At 42.2% G+C, this 25,644-nt stretch overlaps 1 long non-coding RNA gene across 1 annotated transcript in view; it reads right to left on the minus strand.

Annotated features, from left to right (window-relative positions):
• The window catches only part of LOC117089462, an 89,616-nt gene extending 65,522 nt beyond the window's left edge, over positions 1-24,094 (minus strand). Inside the window, exon 1 of the long non-coding RNA XR_004439609.1 lies at positions 23,710-24,094. This is a non-coding gene — a long non-coding RNA (uncharacterized LOC117089462). The remainder of the gene's footprint in view (positions 1-23,709) is intronic.
• Between the last annotated feature and the right edge of the window lie 1,550 nt (positions 24,095-25,644).

The following is a 25,644-nucleotide window of genomic DNA, read 5'->3' on the forward strand; positions in this document are numbered from 1 at the left end:
AATAATAACTCTATCATTATTCTCATTTTACATTTGAGAAAATGGATCCAGGGAAGTACCAGTAGTGTGTCCATGTTCAGTGTGGGTGGCAGAGGCAAGAGTTGAACCCAGTTTGATTTGATGCCCAAATTTGTCCTCATTCCAGCTAGATGGTCATCACCAGGAGGACAAGGCCTTGCCTGTTTCTAATGTATCTTTAATAACCAGAAAAAAGCCAGGACAATAGGAGATGCCCCCGTGTAAGTCTTAATCAGCTCTCACAACATACCAGGCATTCTTAAGCATGTCCCACATATATCTTCATTTAACTTATGTACCATATAAGCTGGGTACTAATACTACCCCAGTCTTAAAGATGAGGAGATGGATGGATGGATGAAGGAATAAAATGATGGATGGGTGGGTGGATTCCATTACTCATGTTTTCCAGATTAGCTGGATCATAAATTACCTGACGTTCTTATTAAAATTCAAAATCCTAGACTCCCTTTAACTCCTGCTTGTCCCAGCAATTCTGTTTCAGTAATTCTGGTGGGCTCCATCCTGAAACATACATATAGTCCAATCCTCCCATGAGGTCTGATGAGTTTTATGAGTTGAACAAGTTTCCGGTTCTTAAACAAAAACTTTGGTCTAAGAATGGAAATCAGAAGCAGCTGCTGAGAATAAAACCAGCTTCTGTTTTGGTAATTTGAAGAGGAGACTCTAGCAAGTCAGGGCCAAGCTATATGTACTGTACTCCATAACTATTATGTCTTCAGTAGAAGCGAAAGGGAATGGAAAGACAGTTCATTGGCAAAATTTGACACCCATCTGGGAGATGGCGTAGTGGGGTGGCCTAGAAGTGGCCAAAGTTGGATATCAAGACACCTGATTCAACTATGTGCTCTGCTCCTTTTTAGATGTGTGCTTCCCTGAAGTTCAACTTTTCCATTTGCAAAACAGAGGTAATCATTCCTACCTCATTGGGATGGTTTGAAGATAAAATGAGATCATGGATTAAAAAAAAAAAAAAAAACGAACACCTAGGACAGTACTCACCTCGTCATCATCATCATCAGTAGTGATAGATAAGAAATATAGCACACTCAGCAGAGGACCCAGCTCATCCTCCTACCTGCCAAGAGTCACACTGAGAGCCATCTTAGTTGCTGTCAAGTAAAGGGTGGCTAAAGAAAATACTGTATAGCAAGTAATAGAATTAGCCTCATGAATGTGCCTAAATCTCTGAACCAGAGATGATCAAAGCAGGTAGCCTCTACCCCAGGATGCAAAAGACAGTTCATTAACTGTAAGATATTGTTGAAAGAAACTAAAGAGAACCTAAATAAATGGAAAGATATCTCATGTTGATTTATGATTTTTAAGATGGCAATAATCCTCAAATTGATTTACAGATTCAATGCAATACCTATCAAAATCTCAGCTGACTTTTTCCTTGCAGAAATTGGCAGGCTGATACTAAATTTCCCATGGAAATGCAAGGAAATCAGAATAGGGAGAATGATCTTAAAAAAGAACAATATTGGAGGACTCACAAGTTTCAATCAAAACTTACTATAAAGCTACAGAAACTGAGACAGGGTAGCAGTAGAAGATAGACATACAGATCAATGGAATAAAATTGAGAATCCAGAAATAAACTCTTATATTTTGGCCAAGTGATTGTTTATTGATTGTCTGATTGATTGGAATAAGTTCAAGAGATTTATTGTACATAATTGAGTTAGGAGGCGGGACCCAACTGACTCTGGAGGTGGAGTTTGGACTCTGGACCAGATTGAAGACTAGCTGAAATAGGGCAGTGAAAGTATCTCTCCAGGCTGGGCACGGTGGCTCACATCTGTAATCCCAGCACTTTGGGAGGGCAAGGCAGGTGGATTACTTGAGCCCAGGAGTTTGAGACCAGCCGGGGCAACATAGCAAAAACCCATCTCTACAAAAAAATACAAAAATTAGCCAGGTGTGATGGTGCACACCTGTAGTCCCAGCTACTCAGGAGGCTGAGATGGGAGGATTGCTTGAACCTGGGAAGTGCAGGCTCAAGTGAGCCAAGTTCACACCATTGCACTCCAGCCTGGACAACAGAATGAGACCCTGTCTCAAAAAAAAAAACACCTCTCCATAAGACATGCCCACCATTGCCATGTCAGTTTACCATTGCCAGGGCAGCAGCTGGAAGTTATCACCCCTGCCCATGGCAACAACCCAGCAATCAGGAAGATACCACTCTTTTTCTAGAAATTTCTGCATAATCCACCCATTAATTTGCATATAATTAAAATGGGTGTAAATGTGACTGCAGACCTGCCTCTGAGCTGCTGCTCTGGGCACACTGCCTACGGGGTAACCCTCTTACACAAGGAGCAGTCCCTCTGCTGCTGCTGTGCACTGCTGCTTTAATCAAAGTTGCCATCCAACACCACCAGCTCACCCTTGAATTCTTGCTTGGGCAAAGCCAGAAACCTTCCTGGGCTAAGCCCCAATTTTGGGGCTCATTTGTCCTGCATCATAATGGTGACTCTAGTTAATGTATTGTATACTTGAAAATGGCTGATTGATTTTTGACATGAGTGCCAAGGCCATTCAATGAAAAAACAATAATATTTTCTACAGATAGTGCTGAGACAAATGGATGTTCACATACAAAAGAATGAGATTGGTCCCCTACACTATACTAAACACAAAAGCTAACTCACAATGTTTTACAGATCTAGATGTAAGGACTAAAACTATACAAGTCTTAGAAGAAGAAAACAATCTTCACAACCTCAGATTTGATGTCTTAAATACATTACCCAAAGCAGAAGTTATAAAAAATGTAAATTAATTGGACTTTATCAAATTAAAATATTTTTGCTTTGAAGAATGCCATCAAGAAACTGAAAAGACAAACCACAGAATAGGAGAAAATATTTGCAAATCTTGTATCTGATAAGGGACTTACTTCCAAAATATGTAAAGAACTCTTAGAATTCAATAATGAAAAGATAAATAAGCCAATTAAAAATGGGCAAAGAATCTGAATAGACATTTCTCCAAAGAAGATATGAAATAAGCAAATGAAATTATGCTCAACAATGTTAGTCATCAGGGACATGCAAATTAAAACCATACTAGGACACATTTACACACACAAGAGTGGCTTTAATTTAAAAGGCAGATAATAATATGTGTTGGGTAGGACATGGATATATTAAAACCCTTATACATTGTTGGTAGAAATGTAAAATGGGGCAGCTAGTCTGGAAGGTATTTTGCTTCCAAAGGTTAAATGTAGAATGACTGTATCACTTAACAACTACACTTACAGTTATTTTACCAAGTGAAATAAAATATATGTCCACATAAAAATCTGTGCACAAAAGATCATAACAGCACCATTCAAATATCAAAAAGTGGGAACAATCCAAATACTTATTAACTGATTAACAGATAAATAAAATGTGGTATGTCCATGCAATGGAATATTATTCAGTCATCAAAAGGAATGAAGAACCGATAAATGCTATAATATGGATGAACCTTGAAAATATTATGCTAAGTGAAAGAAAAAAGACAAAAGACTGCATATTATAAGATCCCATTTACACAAAATATTCAGAACAGGCAAATCTATAGAGACAGAAAGTAGATTAGTGGTTGCCAGGGGATGCAAGAAGTTGGAAGTTGGGGAGTGACTGTTAACAGCATGGAATTTCTTTATGGGGTGATAGAATGTTCTAAAATTGATTCCTGTAATGGTAGCAGAACTGTGTAAATAAACTAAAAATCATTGAAATGTACACTTTAAATAGGTGAATTGTGTAGTATGGGAATGATGTGTCAATAAAGCTAACTTTTTAATTCACCAGGAAAAAAATACTAGAATCTTTCTATGTATCTTATCATTTTAAAATTATATATATATATTCTATATATAAGTTTATATATAAAAATCTGTGTTATGGGTGAATTATGCCTTCCCCAAAATTTATATGTTGAAGTCCTTACTCCCAGTACCTTAGAATATGATCTTATTTAGAAATAGGGTCATTGCAGATATATTTAGTTAAGATGAGGTTATACTGGTGTAGAGTGGGCCCTATATCCAATATGACCAGTGTCTTTATAAAAAAAAAAAAAGAAAGAAAACTTGAAGGCAAACAGGCATACAGAGAAGACAGTGGAACAAGACATAGAGAGAAGATGGCTATCTGCAAGTCAAGGAAAAGGTCGTGGAGCAGACCCTTCCCTCACAGATCTTGGAAGAAACTAGCCCTGCTAACACCTTGATTTTGGATTTCTAACCTCCAAAATTGTGAGACAATAAATTTCTGGTTTTGTTTTGTTAATTTAGTAGTAGACAAAGTCTCCCTATGTTGCCCAGGCTAGTCTCAAACTCCTGAGCTCACACAGCCCTCCTGCCTCAGCCTCCCAAAGTGCTGGTATTACAGGCATGAGGCACAGTGTCTGGCCTAGATTTCTGCTTTTAAACCACCCAGTTTGTGGGACTTTGTCACTGCCACCCTAGAAAACTAGGACAACCCATATTACTTTAGTAGAGTGGTACCTGCATATAATTTATTCATACTTACATACACTTGCAGGTGTTGAGGCACACTCCTTTTCCCTGTGAGTGAAGCAAGTCTCCTATAGTATGTGAGCCAGGGAAGGAGAATAGGTCTTGCTGACCAGCTGACCTAGACCTGGCTCCTCACTCACTGTTCAATAGCTGTCTGATGAAACCAAATCACATAACCATGCTGAATGTCAGTTTCCTCAACTGCGAAGCCTAGAAAATCATCTCTTCCACTAAAGGTTATGGTCAAACTTTGCAACAATATATTTTTGATGCCTCCATGATGCCTAGAATATGGCGGGCATTCAACTAATGATAGTTCTGATTATAAATTATTTAGGACATGGTGTGGTACAATGGAAGCTTTTGAGCCAGGTATACTTCATCCATTTATTCAACAAATATTTATTACTGTGTGTTAGGCTCTGTACTAGGAGCAGTAAACATAGCAGTTAACAAAATAAAATTCCCTACCCTGTGGGGTTTATAATCAAGTAGGAGACAGACAGAGAGTAAAATATATGCGTAACAAATAAGTAAATTATTTAGTAAGATAGTAGGCTGGACAGTTAAAAAGTGCTTTGCAGAGAAAAATAAAGAAGAGTAAGGGAAAATAGTCATGCAGAGAGAGGTGTTGAAATTTATAAAGGATGGCCAGGCACGGTGGTCCATGCTTGTAATTCCAGCACTTTGGGAGTTCGGGGCGGGCAGTTTGCTTGAGCTCAAGAGTTTGAGACCAGCCCGGGCAACATCATGAAACCCCGTCTCTACAAAAAATACAAAGATTAGCTAGGCATAATGGTTTGAACCTGTATTTCCAGCTACTTGAGAGGCTGAGGTGACAGGATGGCTTCAATCCAAGAGGCAGAGGTTGCAGTGAGCCAAAATTGCACCACTGCACTCCAGCCTGTGTGACAGAGCAAGACTCTATCTAAAAAAAAGAGAGAGAAAAGAAAAAGAAAGGAAGGAAGAAGAAAGAAATTTATAAAGGATGGTCAGAGTAAGTTTCATGGAAATGAGGATACCTAAATAAGGCTAAGCAGATAAAAACTTGTGCCTTGCCAGATCTGGGATTTGAATTCTTGTTTTGCTATTTTACTTTCTGTATAATGTTGGGAAAGCCATCTTATTTCTCTGAGTCTCCATTTCATGATCTGTAAATGAGGATAGTTGTACCCACTTCATAAAGTTTTCAGATCTTGTAATAATGTGTATTAAGCTTTTTGTTCACAAGATACTTTTAGGAACACTGTTAAGTAACTTCTGATATTTATTAGGCACCTCTTCTATCTACTGTGTCCTCCCCTAGGCATTTCATATGCATTATCTTATTTAATTCTCACCATAGCTCAACAAGGTCAGTAGATTATACTCCCATTTTACAGATAAGAAAACTGAGGCTCAGGGAGTTGAAGTGATTTTCCCAACATCACTAAATTAGGAAGTCACGTATAGACAGGACCTGAACCTGGGTCTATCTGACTCCCAATCTACTAAACTTCTTCCCTGGCTTATTGGCTATGTGATCGTCAACGAGTCACTTTTCTAAGCCTTCATTTATAATCATTTAAGAATTGGAGCATCATTTAATTTCCCATACGATGCCTTGATTAGCATCTTAATTCAATCCAGTTTGGCCTGTAGCTGAGGCTGTCTGGCAGGAAAACTCAAAAGGGACATAAAATAACATCCAGTCAAACTTGACCAATAATCCAATTTTGATCAGTGGCAGTGGCTGCCTGAAGCCCTCTACTGGGAAGGATTTTAATATCACAGCTGGTCTGAGCAGGCAATAGTGCCATGATCTATTAGTGATGTCTGGCATGGATAAGGACATGGAGAGTAGGGGTCTGTGTGGTGTAAAAGTCACTTCTGCTGGTCCTAAATGGGAAAGCCAAACAACCCCGCAAAATCAAAACTTACTTTATTTGGTCAATGTAAAAAGCAACTTAACATACTTAGAGCCAATTACCAACCCTGATAATGTGAACATAAATTTAGGAAGCATTCTCTCCATTCTCTGGATATTATCTACTTCTTGACCTTTAGTCATCAACCGAAATGTCTTTAACATGGTCAAGAAAAAGTTTTTAACTACTTTTGAATGAAACATAAAGGAAAACCATACACATTTTCTTGGTTGGAAAGGAATGTGGTTCTCTTAAGGATCATGTAATAAATAGCAGCCCAAGAGAGACAGAGAAGAGCGTGTTTCCCAAACTGCTGACCCACTTACTCCATACTCAAGGACCCATTCATCTCTTCAAGGTCCAAGAGCCTCCTGATTTACAACACAGCACATCAAGGAGGCCATAAAACCACATGCCAACAAGGGAATGCAGGGAAGGAAAGCAGACCCCTTCTATCTTTTGAGAAAAAGGATTTGCATGGGAAGTTACTGAAACTAATTCCCAAAAGTGTCCGTCTGAATTGCATTAGTCAACTCCCAGTGATCATGGATGAAGCCAGCCTGGAACACTGGTAAAATGAAGTAGTGGAAAACCCAAGCAATGTTTTCTTGGGGGCCAGTTCAAAGACTGGGGAGTGTCAGACAGATCTGGGTCAGAATCTTGTCTGGTCCGTTTCCTGATTTGTGATCTTGGGCAAGTCATTTCACCTCTCAGAGCCTCAAATTCCTCATCTCTAAGGTGGAGGTAGTAACATACCTTCCCCCTACCCTTTAATGTGAGAATTAAATGTAATAATAAACATAAAGCACTCAGCAGAGTGCCTGCAACATAGTAAGCCCTCCATCAATGTGAGTTCTGCTTAATGTGTTCTAGATGAGGAAGGAGAGCATATTTATATTTCTCAATGAGAGTCATGCAGACTAACATCACAGTGAGTCAGAATCCCCATATTAAATTTAAGAGCTGTACCAGGGAAAGCTGCTAGGTAGAAATCTAGTTCCCACTCTGCATTCACTTGCTATTCAGCCTTGAGAATTTTACCCCACTTCGTTGAGCCTCGGTTGGACCATTTGTCATATAGGATGGGGCAGCAGAGAATTTGAGATGTGGACACAGTGTTCAAATCCCAGCTCTGTATTTTTTCGTCTGTGTGACTGAGCCTTGGTTTCCTGATGATGATAACACTAGCTTCCCAGTGAAAATTAACAAAATAAGCACTCAAAACTGGCAGCAATACTAAGTGTTAGCTTCTTTAATAACATTATTATTAAAATGACTCTCTCTCAGGTTCTTCCCTGCTTCAAGAAGCCAATATCAGCAGCAGGATGGAAGGAAACCAAATTGTGGTTAACAATTTTCCCCTGACATGCTACATGCAGAGAGCTGAGAATCACCTGGACATTGGCCACTGCCACCCCAAGAATATCCCTCCCTCTTTCATCCAAAGGCAATCAAGAATATTCAGAAAATTTTAGAAATGTAAATGTCTCCTCCTCCAGTGCTCTGTAGTTCAAATTCTAAGAGAAAGCAAAGCTCCTATATCAGCATTAATTAAACTGCCAGCGAGTAACAGCCCCATTACTCAACCGATAAATCTAATTCCTATCTGTTCAGCAAGAATCCCTAGGCGACATAAACCCCAGCCGGAGTTTTATGTAACCTTAAAGAACTCTTGATAGCTCCTGGAGTTTTTCTTCTCCCCACCCATCTTGCAGTATCAAGAAGGTCTACTCTGCAAGTTAATGGGGAAAATAGCTTCTCTCGGCACTTTCCGCCTCTGTCTTAATTTTTTAAATTATACTTTTATTAAACCCTTAAGGAAAATGGAGTTGCCGAGTTCTCATTAAACAGGGAACTATGTACTGCATAAAACAGAGCAATGAAATTTTTTTTGAAAGCTATCCTCACAATTTGCCTTAATGAATTCTCCCTCCGCTGCTATATTACGGAGAGTGTGCAAATAAATAGAGCACTTTGTGAGTGGTGGATGGGAAAATGGATATTTAAGTAGATAATCATAGTTCTTGCAGCCTCCAATAGGGATCTTTCTTCCTAGGAACTCAAAGCACTTGGTGCATTATGGCGAGCTCCCCTCTTCCTGCAGACGGACTTCACGCCAGTGAGGGAAAGCGCCTCATCCCTGGAACCAGTCACAGAAGGAGAATCACTCCCACCTAAGAGACTCAGAGGAAGCTGTGGGAGTATATGCTCTAGGGGAGTACATGATGTTTACTGAGCAGGTACTGGTCAGGTATCTTGCAAAGTGCTTTTCCTAGCATCCATGGTTATCAGCCGCAGTAAATTGGGTTACTGTTCCCAACTCCACATCCGCTCTCAACAGACTCATCCATCTGAGTTCTTTGTCACGTGACTTGGCAGTGTTTCCCATTGTGGGTAGAGTCTACTTCCTTGCCCTGCTGTTGTTGAATTTAGTCATGTGACTTGCCTTGGCCAATGTAATGTAAGAGGATGTGATCAGAGGACAGTCCTAAGCTGAGCTTTGAGAGGTGGCACATGTTTCCAATCTCTAACACTCCTGCCATCAACACCATAATAAGGGCATGTCCCACAGAGCTCCTGGTCTCAGGATGAGAAACCAAGCAGACACACACTGCCTGGAGCAAAGCCTGACTAAACAAACCCTAGCCCATCTGCAGAAAAAAGAGTAAGAAAAATGCTTGTTATTGTAAGCCACTGAGATTTCAGAGTTATTCATTTCATAGCATTATTGTAGCAGTAGCTGACCAATATATCAACTGTGTACCAGAATCACTTGGGAGGCCAGATATGTGGTGGCTCATGCCTGTAATCCTAGCATTGAAGGAAGCTGAGGCAGGAGGATTGCTTGATCCCAGAAGTTTGAGACCAGCCTGGGCAACATAGTAAGACCTTATTTGTACTAAAACTTAAAAAGAAATTAACCAGGTGTGGTTATGCTATAGTCTCAGCTACTCAAGAGGCTGAGGCGAGAGGATTGCTTGAGTCCAGGAGATCGAGGCTGCAGTGAGCTGTGATTGTACCACTGCACTCCAGCCTGGGTGACAGAGGGAGACCCTGTCCCAAATAATAATAATAATAATTTGGGGAGCTTTAAAAAATGTTGATGCCTAGACCCCATCCTAGAGATTCTGACTAAGTTGGTCTGAGATGACTCACGGCAACTTCCCAGTGATTCTAATGTGCAATCGGGATGAAAAATCCACCAATCCACATCACACCAATCCATATCACACCAATCCGCATCACATTTAATCCTCTCTACAATCCTGCGAGGTAGGGCTTGCCCACTCCACCTTGCAGGTGAAGAAACTGAATGTCATAGACAGCGAGTGATTATCTAGAGGCCTCCCAGCTAGTAAGTGGCAAATCTGACACTCAAGCCCAGATTTGTGTAACGTAGAGTCTCAGAGTAGCTGGGAAGTTTGCTAAAATGTGCGTTCTGGAGCCCCACAATGCCTACAAAATCAATTCTCTTGGGTTTGGAACCAAGAACTTACTTTTTAAATCGACTTCTGTATAGGCAGAATTCTGAAATGGCCTCCAAGATCGCTGCCCCTTTCTGTCCCCGTATAATTCCCTCACCTTGAGTGTAGCTGAGATTTGTCAATATGATGGTTGTCACTCTTCTGATGAGCTTACATTATGTGGCCAAGGTGAAGGGATTTGTAGATGTAATTAAGGCCCCTAACCAGTTAACAAGCAAATCAAAGGGGAGATTATCCTTGGCAGGCCTGACCTAATCAGGTGAGTCCTTTAGAAGAGGATGTAGAAGTCAGAGATGGAAGACATTGGGGAGGTCAAAGTAACAGAGACACTCTTACCAGCCTTGAAGAAGCAAACTTTCATACTATGAAGATGACCACATGGCTGAGAACAGTGGGCAGCCACTAGGGATTGAGGACCTCAGTCCTACAACCTCAAGGAACTGAGTTCTGCTACCTACTAGTAAGCTTGGAAAAGGACCTCAAGCCCCATCTCTGGCCAATATGTTGATCTTAGCCTGATGAGATCCTGAGCATAGGACTCAGACTTCTGTCCCTGTTGAAATGGCAAGATGAATTTGTGTTGTTTTAAGCTAAGTACATGGTGATTTCTTACAAAACAATAGGAACTAACACAGCTTCTTAGGCAATTTGGATAAAGGCAGTTGTCCTTGGGCTACACTTTGAAAGAGACTAGAACTACTTTCTTCTAAGCCTGCACAAAAATGGAGGCCAATGAGATTACCCAGATCAAAACTAAACCAGACCACCAACAAATTATGAATGGGTCAGATTTGGGATTTTGTTGTTGCTGTTATCATTGCCTTGGTGTGGTCTGGTTTGAGGTTTGCTTGTTTGTGAAATGAAATGATTGATGACTGGGTGTATTCAAAACAATGACATCCCCAATAAGGTTTAGACCAGTGCTTCTCAAACTGTCTATGGTAAAGGACCAGCTTTGGTTTTCTCCCAATATATTATGGCCTGATACATGGTTCTACTGTGCATGACTAGTACCAGCTGGCACCACAAGCAACTCGTCAGTGTTTTAAAAAGTCAGATGCAAACTTGTCTACACCCTGTTTAACAGGACACTTGGACTGTCTGCAGTACTGAATTGCTATAAAAGTCCCCAAATGGCAGTTTTTGGTGTCTGACTGATCTTGTCCTGGACTGGTAACAAACATCTCATAGACCCGCAGCTCAGAGACCACACTTTGAGTGACATTAGCTTAGAGTCAGTCAGAATCCTCACCCCTTGCAACTCCAGTCCTGGTTTGGGACCACAGATTACACTGAGATGCTGAACACTTCCAAATGATCCACACAGTGCTTTTTTCCGTGCTCAGATTTCTAAAAGTCCAACAGAGGCAGGAAGAGTCTTCTGAGTTTTAGAGATTTGCTCCAAGGTGGGAGTCCACAGAAGACTGGAGACTAGAGTGGATTTACCATGACATTTATGAAGTATAAGTTTCAGGGCCCCTTACTTGAATGCACCTACTAAATAAATACATATGTCCATACCTAAGTTTTATTAATAATTTGTGTTTTAAGAGGGTCATTTAAGTTGTTTATATGTCAGTTTGCCAAAACCTGATCTGCCCCTTTTGGGGACATAAGCCTAAGTTCACCAAGACATTAGGTCCATGAGATGAACCTGCAAGCATTCTTCCCTCTGCAAACAGAGATGTTTTATCTGCCTACCCAAGAAGCAAGTTTTAGATGTATAGCCTGAGAGCCCTGGAGTGGAATCTCAGTAATGCCATCTACTCACTGAACTTGGATGAACAGCTGCACTTCTGATGGCCTCGGTTTCTTTATCTATACAATGAGGACAAAAGCAGCATCCTTAAATATTTAGTGAGATCACAGGCTAATGGGCCCAGCGCAGAGCTGGATGTGTAAGAGAGTGAGTACGCAGTGACTCAGCACCCGGCCTCTGGAAGCAGAACACCCCAGGTTCAAATCCTGACTTTGCCATGATCTTGCAAGTTAGACAAGATCTCCAAGCCTTGGTCTCCTCAGATTTAAAATAGGGCTAATATTGTAACTCTATCCTTGGGTTACTTTGAAGATTGAGATGATGCATGAGAATGATTAGAAAATTTCCTGGGGCAGAGTGAGTGCTCATTAATGGCAACCATTATTACTTTGCAAACACAGGTGATGGGTTTGGTCCAAATCACTAGGGAAGGTATCAGAGAGCCAAGGTTAGGGATAAAGGATCCCATGACCCTGAAGCTGAGTTAGACCAACAGGCCACTCAGGGCCCAGACCCACACCTCCAGCTCCTTAGTGCTGAAGGAGCTGCCCCCAACAAAGCCAGTTTGCCACAGACCACCAAGCCTGTCTCCCTTTGCAGAGACCTGGCAGCCACGTCAGACACTCACCAGTTCTCAGTTCGCTCCTGTATCAGTCTCCCTAATATCTCCCTGGGGGGCTGATTGATGGCGACAGGCAACAATCTATAGCTATGTGACAGAATGTTTACTACCTGCCCTCTAGGAAATGATTACTTCGAGGTAATTTTGAACCTCCAGACTATGATGCAGTGTCTCATATATTAAACTGCAGTGAGCAGTGTATAAAAGCATTACAAGGAGACCTTGTATTTCACAGCTTACTGGGAAAGGAGCATGCAGTGGCAAATTGGTTTCAGGGGAAGGCAAGCACAGAGGTTTCAAATTTTTTGTGTTCATCCTTAATGGAAGGAACCAAGAACTAAGCTTAAAGCCTACACAGCCAAGGGCAATGCCCACATTATACCCATGGACTGCTCCAAGGAGACACTATGGTCAGTGCCACAGAGGCCCTACACACTGTAACTCAAATTACTAAGGCTTGAGGACTGTGGCACAGCTACCTTTAGAAGCTGAATACATTTCTCTATGATTCTCCCACAATCATCACCAAAAAAATGGGTTCCTCGGGGCACCTCCTTCTTCACAAATCTCTCTTCCAAGTGAAAGTTTCCTGAAGGTTACATATAGAGACCAATGGAACAAAATATAGAGTCCAGAAGCAAACTCATACATACATAATCATCTGATTTATAGCAAAAGTATCACCGCAAGCAGAAGAGAGAGGGTGTTATTTTCAAATACTGGTGCTAAGTTAATTGGACATTCATATGAGGAAAAGATTCATTCTGAACCCTACTTCACAGCATACACAAAGATCAATGCCAGATGGATTATGCATAAATGTGACAGGTAAAACAATAAAGCGTTTAGGCAAAAACATGTGAGAATATTCTCATGACCTTGACACTGGCAAATGTTTCTTAAATAGATCACAAAAGTTCTAACCAAGGGGAAATATCACATTAGACTGCAACTACAACTCTTAATATTAATCAAAAGCTATAATCTACTAGCGATGAAAAGACAACAAGTAGAATGAAGATTAATGTTTTGCAAAATCAAAAAGGACTTTTATCCAAAGTATAAAAAGAACTCCTACAAATTAATAAGAAAGAGCCAGACAACCCAAGAGAAAAAATGGGCAAAAGACATAAATAGGAAGTTCATAAAAGTCAGTATCCAACTGGCCAATAAATACATGAGAAGGTCTTTGGATATCAGGGAAATGCAAATTAAAACCACAATGCAATACCTATCACTACCATAATAGGCTAAAGTTAAAAAGACAGTTAACACTGAGTGGTGGAGCAATTGGAATTCTCATATATTATTGGTGGCAGTATAAATTGCTATAAACACTTATAAAATGGTTTCACAGTATCTGCTAAAGCCATCACATACATAACCTATGACTCAACAATTCTATTCATATATATTATATGCCCCAAAGAAATGCTTATGTGTTCACCAATAAACATGTATAACAACATTCATACCAGCCCTACTTGTATTAGCTGAAAACTAGAAATAACCCAAATGTCCACTAACAGTTGAATAGAAGAATAAACAGGTATATTCACACAGTGGAATATGTACTACACTGCAATGAGGATGAATAAACCACATGCAACAATATAGATAAATCTTACAAAGTGTTGAGTGAGGCCCAGCGTGGTGGCTCACACTTACAATCCCAGCACTTGGGAGGCTGAGGTAGGAGGATCACTTGAGCCCAGGAGTTTGAAACTAGCCTGGGCAACATGGCAAAACACTGTCTCTACAGAAAATACAAAAATTAGCTGGGCATGGTGGCACATGCCTGTAGTCCAAGCTACTCAGGAGGCTGAGGTGTGAGGATCACTTGAGCCCAGGAGCTCAAGGATGTAGTGAGCCAAGATTGTGCCATTGTACTCCAGCCTGGGCAACAGAATGAGACCTCGTCTCAAAAACAAACAAACAAACAAAAATTCCAGCAACAACAAAAATGGTTATTGAAAAAGCCAGATGCAAAATGATACATACTAACACATGCTGTTTAATCCCATCTATATAAAGTTCAAAAATTTGGTACTTATACACCATGGAATACTATGCAGCCATAAAAAGGAATGAGATCATGTCCTTTGCAGGAACATGGAAGAAGCTGGAAGCCATCGTCCTCAGCAAACTAACACAGTAACAGAAAACCAAACACTGCATGTTCTCGCTCATAAGTAGGAGCTGAACAATGAGAACATATGGACACAGAGAGGGGACAACACACACCGGGGCCTGTTGGTGGGTGGGGAGTGAGGGCAGGGAACTTAGAGGATGGGTCATTAGCTGCAGCAAACCACCATGGCACATATATGCCTATGTAACAAACCTGCACATTCTACACATGTATCCCATTTTTGTTTTTGTTTTAGAAAAAAATGAAAAAAAAATTAGCAAAATTAGCCTATGCTTCAAAAGTCGAGATAGTAGATACTTACATGGAATAAGGACTGGAAAGGGCTCAACGAGGTCTTCTGGGAAGCTGGTAGTGTTCTCTTTTTTTGTTTTAGACACTGATTACCAAAATATAATCACTTTATAAATATTTAACAAGCAATATATTAATGCTTTGTGTGATTTTCTGCATATCTGTTATTATTTAATAAGACTTTAAAAAAAAAATTCAGGTCATCTGAATTGGGTCATAGGGTTGGGTCACAGGGTCACAAGATTGAAAAAGAGATGGCAAAGTGAGTTTCTGGCTTTTTTCCTTGGGAAGGTAGGACTCTTAACAAGGGGAAATACCCACACACAGGGAGAACATTATAATGTTGCTGGCTGGTCAAAAAGCATAAGAAATGTGAACTGGAGCAGATGGAAGGAGGAGGGTAGAAAAGCTTTCATGGTTAAGCATCATCCCTATACTAAGTGCACATATCTCTTCATTCAAGCCACATCTCCACCCGTGAGGCAAATACCGTCCCATTCCATGTCACTGCTAAGAAAACTGAAGCACAGGAAGATCCCAGAACTCACACCCAGGTCTCAGTGGCTCCAAACCCGTTTCCAACCTCTGTACGTAGCCCATAACATGCAGTAGCTGCTTGCTGTATGAGAGAAGCAGTCATGCCAGGGTTCTATGTCTCTGTGACCTCCCAGCAGAAATGCAAGGACTGCAGCAGGCAAGAGAAGACTTCGCTTCCCAGCAGGCTTGGATGCACTGCCCTCATGCTCAACATGGACTCTGCCTTTAATTGGTGTGACCCACTCCACAACAAGGAAAATGTTTACAATCCTAACAAGGCAAACAGTTAATTAAGAGAGCAGTACCTTCAGGGGATTTTAATTTAGGGCGGGCACCAACTGGGATAAAGAAGACATTCAAACCATTGGAATTGTGTAGTTTCCACAGTCAACTGACTATGACGTGGAATTTAGTAAAGATGACTTCCACTTTCTAATTATGACTTCCAGATGCCTATAAATAAGGCCTTTGCTGTCTCTGAAGGCTTTGGAGTTTGTACTTGAAGTGCTAATAACTTAGAAAAGGGAGGATATTTAAGGCATCGAAAGGGGGTGATGAAGAGTTAAGCTGCCCTGGTTCAAATCTCGGCTTTGCCACTTACTAAACTGTGATGAATACTCAACCTCTCTGAGCCTCAGTTCCTCATCTATAAAATAAGTACAGTATGTGCAGTGAATAGAGTTTTCAAGATTATTAAATTAGAATATATACATATATATGCATATGCATACACACTCATTACATATATACTCAAATATATACACATCTCATTTGGCACAGTCCTGGGCATATAACAAGTGCTCAGTTATTATTAGTTATGAGTATTCTGCTTACAGCTCACTGTACTGATTTTGGCTTTGGGAAACTGATCTAGATGTTGTAAAGACTTTAACTTCAGAGAAATTATCTAAGTTATCCAAGATCACACAGCTAGAAGGTTTGGTACTTGGCCAAGGTGAGGTTGGGTCCCAGCTATATCTGACTTTTGAGTCTCTCCTTTTTCACTGCACTCTATTGCAGATTTGTCTGAATTCAGATCGCCCAGAACGAGGCCCAGCTGCTCAGATCAGAGTAATTTGCGTCGAGGGCCAGCCAGGCACAGAGCAAGAGCTCCTGCTATGACAAAGCAGATCACTTTTGTATCGTTGGCGCTCTGGTCCCATGGGGCTTTCCACTCTGGCTGCTGTTCTTGGCCAAGGATGAGATGAATTGTGGATTTCATAGCATCTGGAGGAACCACTAAGGGCTGAGGCATAGGAAGAGGTAGGAAAAGGTCAGAAACATCAGGTCTTCTAACAACAGCTGAAGCAACTCCCCTTGGTGCAATTATTCCCTTCTCACACTCCCAGTGAATGATGAGGCACACAGAAGACACAGGGTCAAGGTGTTCTAATGCTGGATTCCAAGCTGAATAAGCTTGGTCTCCTCTAATGCCAAATTTCAGCTACTTGAGATACATTCCTTCTCATACCAGCCCTGGCTTTTCTGAATGATTTGATTCTAGCCATGTGGCTTGGGACTGAGACATGGATGCAAGTTCATGTATACCCATAAGGAAGTCAAACAAACATGAGCCTTTATTCTAATCCCCCTTAAGCTGACCTTGAGCACATGTCTAAACTTCTCTGAGCCTCAGTTTCTCCCTGTAAAAGGAAATAATAATAGTACCTACTCCATAGGATGTTGTAAGGATAAATGTAATAATACAGGAAAAACACATAAAACATGCAGTAAGCACTTAATAAATGACAGCTAATATTTTTTTCCAGCACCATCCCCGAAGGCAATTGAAATGTGTCCAACACCTAAGTGAAACCAGGTGGAGGTGGGATGAGAGTGGTACAGTAGCCTTCAAGTCCATTCATGTCATTCTGCCTGGATAAAACGTTTCCTGGCTTTCTATCACACGTACTGTAGTCACCAGGCCCTGCACATCTGGTCCTGCATATTTCTCTGATGTCATCCCTGGACACTCTCTCCTATAGCCACTCTGCTCCAGCCACACTGGCCTCCATGGTCTTTCCCACCTCAAGGCTGGGAACATGCTTTCCCTGCCTGGAACCCTCTTCCTACTGTGTTGCTCTGCTAACTCCTACCTGTTCTTCATTTAAATGAATGTTCCCTAATTTGAGGATCAGAGAGATTCTTATCCTCAAATTCATTCCTTTGTGGGTTATCATGGCTTGTGATCATTTGTTGCCTTGTTTGTTGTCTTCCCCTATAGACTGTTAACCCTTCGGGGCAGGCCATGCCTGTGATGCTTATCATTATACCCTCAAAGCCTAGCACAGTGCCTGCAACCTAGTAGAGAACTCAGTAAGTGTGAGGATGGATGGATAGATAAATGGATGGATGGGTGGATGGAAGAGAATGATACAAGAGAGCTAGCTCTTGGCAGTCAAGGAAAAATCACGTTTTGGACACACACAGTGAGGTGTTCAATAAATTTAAAAATAGATGGATGCATGGATGGATGGATGGATGGATGGATCAACCAGAACACAATGTAACATAATAGTTAAATGCACAGGCTTTGGAGGTGACTGTTTTCAGTTTAAACCCCATCTCTGCCATTTACTAGCTGTGTGACTACAGACAAGTCACTTAACCTCTCTGGGCCTCAGATTCTTTGCAGTTGGTGAAGGTTTTCATTGTAGGACCCATGGGCAGACAACACCTCTCCCATGACTCATTAATTCACATTTATTCAAGGCAGAAACTGTCCAAGCCTCGGTGTCTACATCTGTGAAATGGGAATCATACCACCTACCTCTCAGAATTGCTGTGAGTGCTAGATGAGATTCTGCAGGTATAGCCTTGCTTTGTGAATGATGCATTGTGTAACTAGCATAGGATGTTTTCTGTAGTCATGCAGCAAGGCCGTCCCAGCAATGCCCTTGGCATAGCACGGAGTCATTCAGTATTTTCTCCTCTAAATCTTAATTCTTGGTCACACTGTGCCTCTTCTTATTCCCTCCTCTGCCACTGTCTGACACCACTGCCTCTTCCACCCAGTAGAGACAATCACAGAGTGATTAGTCAGAAGAAGAAGAAGGAGGAGGAGGGGGAGGAGGAGGAGGAGGAGGAGGAGGAGGAGGAGGAGAAGAAGAAGAAAAGAAGGAGAAGAAGAAGAAGTTGCTGTTGTTGTTGTTCTTGGGCCAGAGAAACACTCCAAGAATTCACTCAAAATGTGGTCTTGTTCTTTGGCAAAACCCATTCTGACCTAGGCAGCTGAAAACAAACACTGCTTCTTCCCCTGGTGTCAGAAAACCATGCATTGTGTTTCGAGGCCTCCTGGGGAGTGATGAAATATTCTTTTTCTCCGGGAAAGGAAATTCAGCCTCATACACTGCAGTTGGTCCCAGAGCTTCCAAAACATTGGTGAACCTCCATCTTGACAGCGTGGTGTCAACATCATGGGTCACAGCCTGACCCGAGATATTCATTTTCTCTTTATTCACCTAGAACTTTTACGTTTATAAACAGAGACCCTGATTGGCCCAGTCTGATACCATTCAGTCTGGTACGGTCCACTTGGGCAAAGCTTCTGGCCAAGTCACCCCGTAGACCATGGCTCCCTGAGGAGCTCTCCATGGTGCCTTTGTCTGACCCTATCAGCTGTCGCTGGGGCCTCAGATCAGGCTGCCCTCCCTGTACTTGGGCACCTTCCACAGCACCTCGTGTGGAGTGCTAGGGCATGCAGCGTCCTGGGCTCCTCCCATAGCCTATCCATTGTCCACATTTCTCGAGGCTCAAGATTCTAGGGCAATTTGGGGCCCTCGACTTATTCCAGGGACACTGCTCTCTGGCAAGATCTAATGAGGCTCCTCCCTTTGGTTGCAAAAGCTTCCGGCTCCTGGCAGGCAATAGTGCCAGTTTCAGGCCTGCATTTCAGCAGCCTCATGTGCCAAATGAAGCGAGGAACTTTAACAGAGGCAGAATGACCGGTTCTATCCCTGGAGGGCTTGAGGGAAGCCACTCTTGCCATTCCTCACATCTTTAACATGCCCCAAAATATGGTGACACTCAGAAAACAAGAGCGTTGGGTCAGGGAGCACAGAGATTATCAAGCCACCCTCTTCGCCACACTACAGATAGGAAAACTGAGGTCAGAAAGAGGAAGTCATTGACCCAAGATTACCTACCCAGGAAGTGGCAAGTTAAAAACTTTCCAATTCCAAGCCCAGTTTCTTCCTCTGAGTCATGTTACCAGGTCTCTCAAGAGTTTGACTGACCGCTGTTTCTCTGGCCAGTTTACCCCACCTGTCTTCCCCACCACGGCCACCCTGATGGGTCTCACCTTCAGCCTCCTGCCCATTTTCCACTGGTTGTCTTCACCCACCCTCCACCCTCATATTCAACAATCCTTCTGCTGTTCTTTCATACTGCTCACTTAAAAATATTTATGTACTGAGAACTAAGCAATGGGAAATTTTATTCTCTGAGTTGAACCAGCCAAGCACTCCCAGCTCTGTGGATGACACAAGATGTGCTCTGCACATCTCGCCAGCTCTGCCCATTTCACTTTCTCTGTGCCTTGCTCCAGAGGTATCAACTCAGTCCAGAAGTGCAGTAGCTCATCATCTGAGACTTGGAGAGTCTGCTCAGAAATGATGCTGTCCTCACTCCCTTAATGGGCCCTTTCCTCCCTCTGAGACTGCAGGTGAACAGCTGCTGTCTGAAGAAGATAAAACAACAGGGAACAGCCAGAAAGCTACTGTATCTCTCACCCACTGAGTTTCGCTGGCTTCAGAGAGGCAGGATAGCATTTTGGTTCAGTGTACTGGCTTTGGGTTTAAAACCCATCTGCGTCACATACTAGCTGTGTGACTTCAGGAAAGTCACTTAACATTTCTGATCCTCTGCTTCTTTATTGAAAAATAGGGTAATATAGTATCTACTTCCTGGGATTTTTGTGAAGATTAAATTAAGTAATATAAAGTATCTGGAAGAGTGCCTGGTATACGGCAATTGTTTTATAGGTGTTTAGTCATACTCTATATGACAAGAAGGCAGTTCCTCAGTTGTGGACAAAGCCCTGTAATGATCTGCGTCTACTCAGGTGTGGGTAAGGACACATCTGAAAATATTCACAATCACCCCTTCCTTGATGTATACAGGAATTCGGTGTGTGTGCATTTACCAGGCACCACCATGTGCTGGGAACTGTCCAAGCTGTGTTCACCTGTATTTCCTCATTTAATCCTTAAACCAGGGCTGGAATATGTTTCTTTATCCTCACTTTACAGATGAGGAAACTGAGGCCCTGGGAGGTTAAATCAGCTAACCAAGATCATGTGTGTAGGAAGTGGCCTGAAATTTGAACCTGTCTGATTGAACCCAGAGCTGCCACTGTCAACCAATACACTCTGCTTTGCCCAGTGTGAACCAACGTGTCTGCCAACCTCAGAGGAAGCTGAAGAGAAGCAAGTCTTATGTCCCTTCCACATGCTGAGAGATGAGCCCCCAAAATACATGTCATTGCACCCCCAGAATCCCTGAGAAAACCTCTCTCAAACCAAAATATCCACCAGATCCTGACAAAATCTGCAGATTTCAAGCAGTAGCCAGCACCAAGTAATACTACAGCAAGAGATTTAAACAGCTATCAAAGGCTGTGCTGGTTCATTTGTTCAGTGAATGGGTGGGTGAGCAACAGGAGCCACCTAGGGGTATCAGAGACAAGACAGTGACAAAGTAATAACCCCGAGGTCAGATTATGAAGCCTGTTTTATAAATCAAGAGAATGAAGTTCCCAAGAAAGAGGTGACTTGACAAAGGACATGCAGCCGATGAGAGGGCAGCTGGACTTCACCCCTGGTCTGTCTCCTTCAATATCCCACCCTTACCACTCTGCTAGGCCTTCCTCCCCCTTGCCATACCCTCCTTGCCCCTCAGCCCCTCTTTAGCCCTGCTTCTGAGTCCCCTGACCCTTCTCCTCCAGCCTGCATCCCGACGCCATCCACAGGGACCGCCCAACCTCCTTCTGCTGACTGCTGCCCTCAGACAAGGAAATTCAAGGGCATTCTCAGGCAAGATCGCAGATGCCAGCAGGCTTGGGTGAGAATCCTGGCTCTGTTACCAGTTGGGTGGCCTCCGACAAGAGACTTAGCCTCTCCGTACCTTAGTTTCCTGGGGACAATAATAATATCTACTTCACGGGGTTGTTCTGAGGGTAAATTATTAATACATGTCAAGCACTGAGAATAGTGCCTGGCATGCACTAAGTGCTATATATGATTTTGTCAATAATAATGATAAAAATAGTAATAATGATAGACCAGGAACAAAAGACTGAGAATGGTTATTCTCTTAACAAATGTTTGGATGCCCATGTTGTGCTGGACTTTGGCTGGGCTTTGAATACTTAGCAGGATGCGAAACAGACAAGGTCATTCTGGGGCCCTTGTTCTAGGAATGACATATCAATCCCCTATCAAATGTCTCGCAACATCACTGCTGTTAACAGACTGCAAAGGTGTCCACTCTGATTCCACCACCCTCCCAGGCCATAGCTCCAGCTTCTAGACTTGGCCTGAACAGACAGACTGCGTGTTCAAGCTGCATGATGCATACCTGGGTGTTTAGCATGCAAGTCTGCCCACTTTTGTGTATATCCAGATATTTCTATAATAAAAAGTTAAAATAATTAAGGCAAACTACATCACGATGATTGTTTAAAATGCTTAATAAGACCACTGCTGACCAGTTATGGTGGCTCATGCCTGTAATCCCAGCACTTTGGGAGGCCAAGGCAGGCGGATCACGAGATCAGGAGATCGAGACCATCCTGGCTAACACGGCAAAACCCCATCTCTACTAAAAAAAAAATACAAAAAATTAGCTGGGCGTGGTGGCAGGTGCCTGTAGTCCCAGCTACTCAGGAGGGTGAGGCAGCAGAATGGCATGAACCCAGGAGGCGGAGCTTGCAGTGAGCCGAGATGCGCCACTGCACTTCAGCCTGAGTGACAGAGCGAGACTCCATCTCAAAAAAACAAAACAAAACAACAACAACAAAAAACCATTGCCTCTAAGAAACAAGAGACAATATCTAGTTCTATTTTGTCCTTTTAAAGTTATATTTCTTTGCATGTTACTGTCTTAGTTTTCAAGTTCAGTGGAGACTGAGGCAAGGATTTGGATACATGGGGCTTACCGAGGGCATGCACTCAGGAAAACCCTATGGGAGAATAAGGGAAGAGGATGGAGTTGAGGAAGAAAGCTAAGCAAAGGTGTAGACTCCTCAGCTGGGGTCTAACTCAGAGCAAAAAGCATTCAGGGAAGAAATTCGAAGGCAACAGAGGGGGATGAAATGGGTTCTCACAAAGTTCAGTGTGAACATGAAAAGTACTGTAAAAATAGAAGTAAACAGAGTCAAACTGACATGATTAAAATACAAGAGACATAGAAAAAATTTGAGAAAAACAAAAGAAACTGAAGTGAAAAAGAATAAAAGAAAAATAACAGATATGGAAGAGAAACAATAAAATCCAACATACACAATATTACTATTCCAAAAAAGATAAATAAAGTAATGGTATAAAACAAATATTTACACCTATAGTTTGAAGGTCTTTTCTCAAATAAAGAACATATGAAACTAACAAATGGGTCCCATCTGTCCCTCATACCTGTGGACATAGCAGGAGTGTTACTGCTCACGGCTCACAGACGTCCTCCTATCCAATGAAATTCCTTTGGCCAAGGAGAATGGCCTCACTTGGAAATTGACACCCCTCACCACCGTAAGGTCAGGTGGCTGACATAGGTATGCAAAAAGTCAACTCAACTCCTTGTAATGTAATTTACCCTCCAGAGCTCCCCCTGGGTTCAGGCTGAAACTAGAACTCCAGCTGAGGCCACACCCTTGCTTACCTATTTTCCTCTACTCCATTTTTTTTTTTTTTTTTTTTTTTTGAGACAGGGTCTCGTTCTGTGGCCTAGGCTGGAGTGCAGTGGCACTGTCATGATCTTGACTCACTGCAACCTCTGCCTTCCCGGCTCAAGTGATCCTCTCACCTCAGCCTCCTGAGTAGCTGGGACTACAAGCATGTGCTGGCACGCCTGGCTAATTTTTGTAATTTTTTGCAGAGATAGGGTCTCACTATGTTGCCCAGGCTCATCTCAAACTTTTGGGCTCAAGCGATCCACCCCCCTTGGCCTCCCAAAGTGCTGGGATTACAGGCATGAGATTCCATCCTACTTCTCTTATTCTCTGATAGGTTTCTCCTGAGCGCAGTCTCGCAGTAAGCCCCATGCATCCAAATCACTGCCTCAGACTCTACTGAACGTAAACTAAGCACAGAAATATAATGAAATATATAAAACATGTACAGAAATATAATTTTTAAAGGATAAAGTAGAAAATGAACAGAAAAAGGAATTCCAGTACCTTCTTCTCATACTTAAGGGGATCATTCTTCACTGCCCCCAGTTTGTCAGTCCTTTATTTTGGAGGCCACTGCTCTAGGTAAACAGAACCATGCAGAGTTTGAAGCAGGAAGGAGGCTGGTCTGATCTGTCTGTGGTTGAAAAAGATGGTTCTGGTTGCCCAGTAGAGAATGGAATGAGACGAGGGGATGGGGGCCCAGGCTAGAAGCAGGCAGACAAGTGAGAAGGGATCCAAACCAGAGTTGGTGGCAGCCTAAACTAAGTTGGGGGTGGACAGAGATGAAGAGATATGGCTGAAGACGAAAGATTTAGGAGGAGGGATCCCCAGCACATGGCAGTTGAGTGCCTATCAACAAAGAGGGAGAGAGAAGACCAGGGGAGGAAAGATCCCTGGTATCTTGTATGAGCAGTGGGTTGACTGTGCTATGTTCACAGAGATAGGAACCTTGAGCAGGAGCAGGTGGGTGGAGGAAGAAGATAAGTTTCACTTTGGACACCCATCTGTCTCTACCACCAAGCCAAGTTATCTTTCCTTGCAAAGAACTAGAAAAGCACCATATGCACTCGACGTGGTGGGGGTAAATACTCAGACACAAACTACAAATCACCTTCAAGAAAGCTTTAAGACAGTATTCAGTTTATTTTGTTAGCCATTTGTTGAGCACTTGCTGTGTACAAAACTCTTTGCAAGGCCTGAGACAAACACAAGGACGAATACACCACGAAGTCTGCCCTCTGGAAGCCTACAATCCTGTGGAAAAGACAAACACATTCTGAAAGGCTTCGTTAGACCTCACAAATAATTCTGTTGACTTTGGAGCCAAAATTAATAGGACTCCACCCCTGGCTGTTCAATTTAACTGTTGGCTTACCTCCAGTATACTGCTTAATCCCTTTGATCCTCAGTTTCCCTATCTGTAAAATAAGGATGAAAATAGTAGTTCCTATTCCATGAGACTGTTGTAAAGATTAAACAATAGTAATAACAATTAGAGTTTATTGAGTCTCAAAAGCTCCAGAACCTGGAATATAGTAGGTGCTCAATAAATGTTTGTTGAGTGGATTAACTGAACACTTACTAAGTGCTAGACGCTATTGTTCTTGTTTTCATTATTCTTGTTGTTTTTACTGTTAAATCTTCCCAGCAACTCTATAAGCCGGATGTCATTGCTATCTCCGTTTTCAGGTGAGAAAACTGAGGCTTGGGGACTTTAAGTTCACTATTCAAGGTCACACTGTTAGTACATTTACAGAGCAGGATCCAAACCCAGGCAGTCTAAGTCCCTAAGTCTAAGGCCTGAACTGTTCAGCCACTTTATGTATGTAAACCGCAGAGCCCAGTTCAGAGCCTGCCATCTGTGCACCTTCAATTTCAGAAGCTCCCAGAGTCAAGCTTGGGCATCTGGACTCTTTCCTTTAGGTGACAGGAAGCCCCTGGAAGGTTTTGATCAGAGGCCTGGCCTGAGCAGATGTAGGCTTTAGGGAGATAATTTTGGCTTCCCTGCATGGCTAGGACTTGGGTGAAGCTAGTGAGGCGCTGGCCTCAGGCACAAAATTGAAAGGGAAGCCAAAAAAAAAAGAAAAAAACAGAAAGAAAGAAAAAGAAAACTACGTCATCAAAATAAATGAAGACTGGACCAGAATTGCTGATTTTTCCTTTTGCCTTAGACTCCAATATGGTTCATCAGAGCACTATTACTACTCCTGTCCTTATTTAGAATTTTGATGTTTTGCTCCCCATAGATTTTTTGTAGTAATTTAAAACATTATTGTATTAAAATATAATTTTTCTCAATTATTGAGGTTTGGGGTGCCCCTTCACATTGTGCCTGAAGTAAGGGCCTCACTTGCCATCCCGCTTCCCGCCCAGTTCAGGTCCTTCTCCCATGGCTTTTTTTTTTTTTTTTTTTGGAGACAGAGTCTCGCTCTGCAGCCC

This window comes from Trachypithecus francoisi, unplaced genomic scaffold (genome assembly GCF_009764315.1).
Source record: "Trachypithecus francoisi isolate TF-2019V2 unplaced genomic scaffold, Tfra_2.0 Lachesis_group11, whole genome shotgun sequence".
NCBI classification, from domain to species: Eukaryota; Metazoa; Chordata; class Mammalia; order Primates; family Cercopithecidae; genus Trachypithecus; species Trachypithecus francoisi.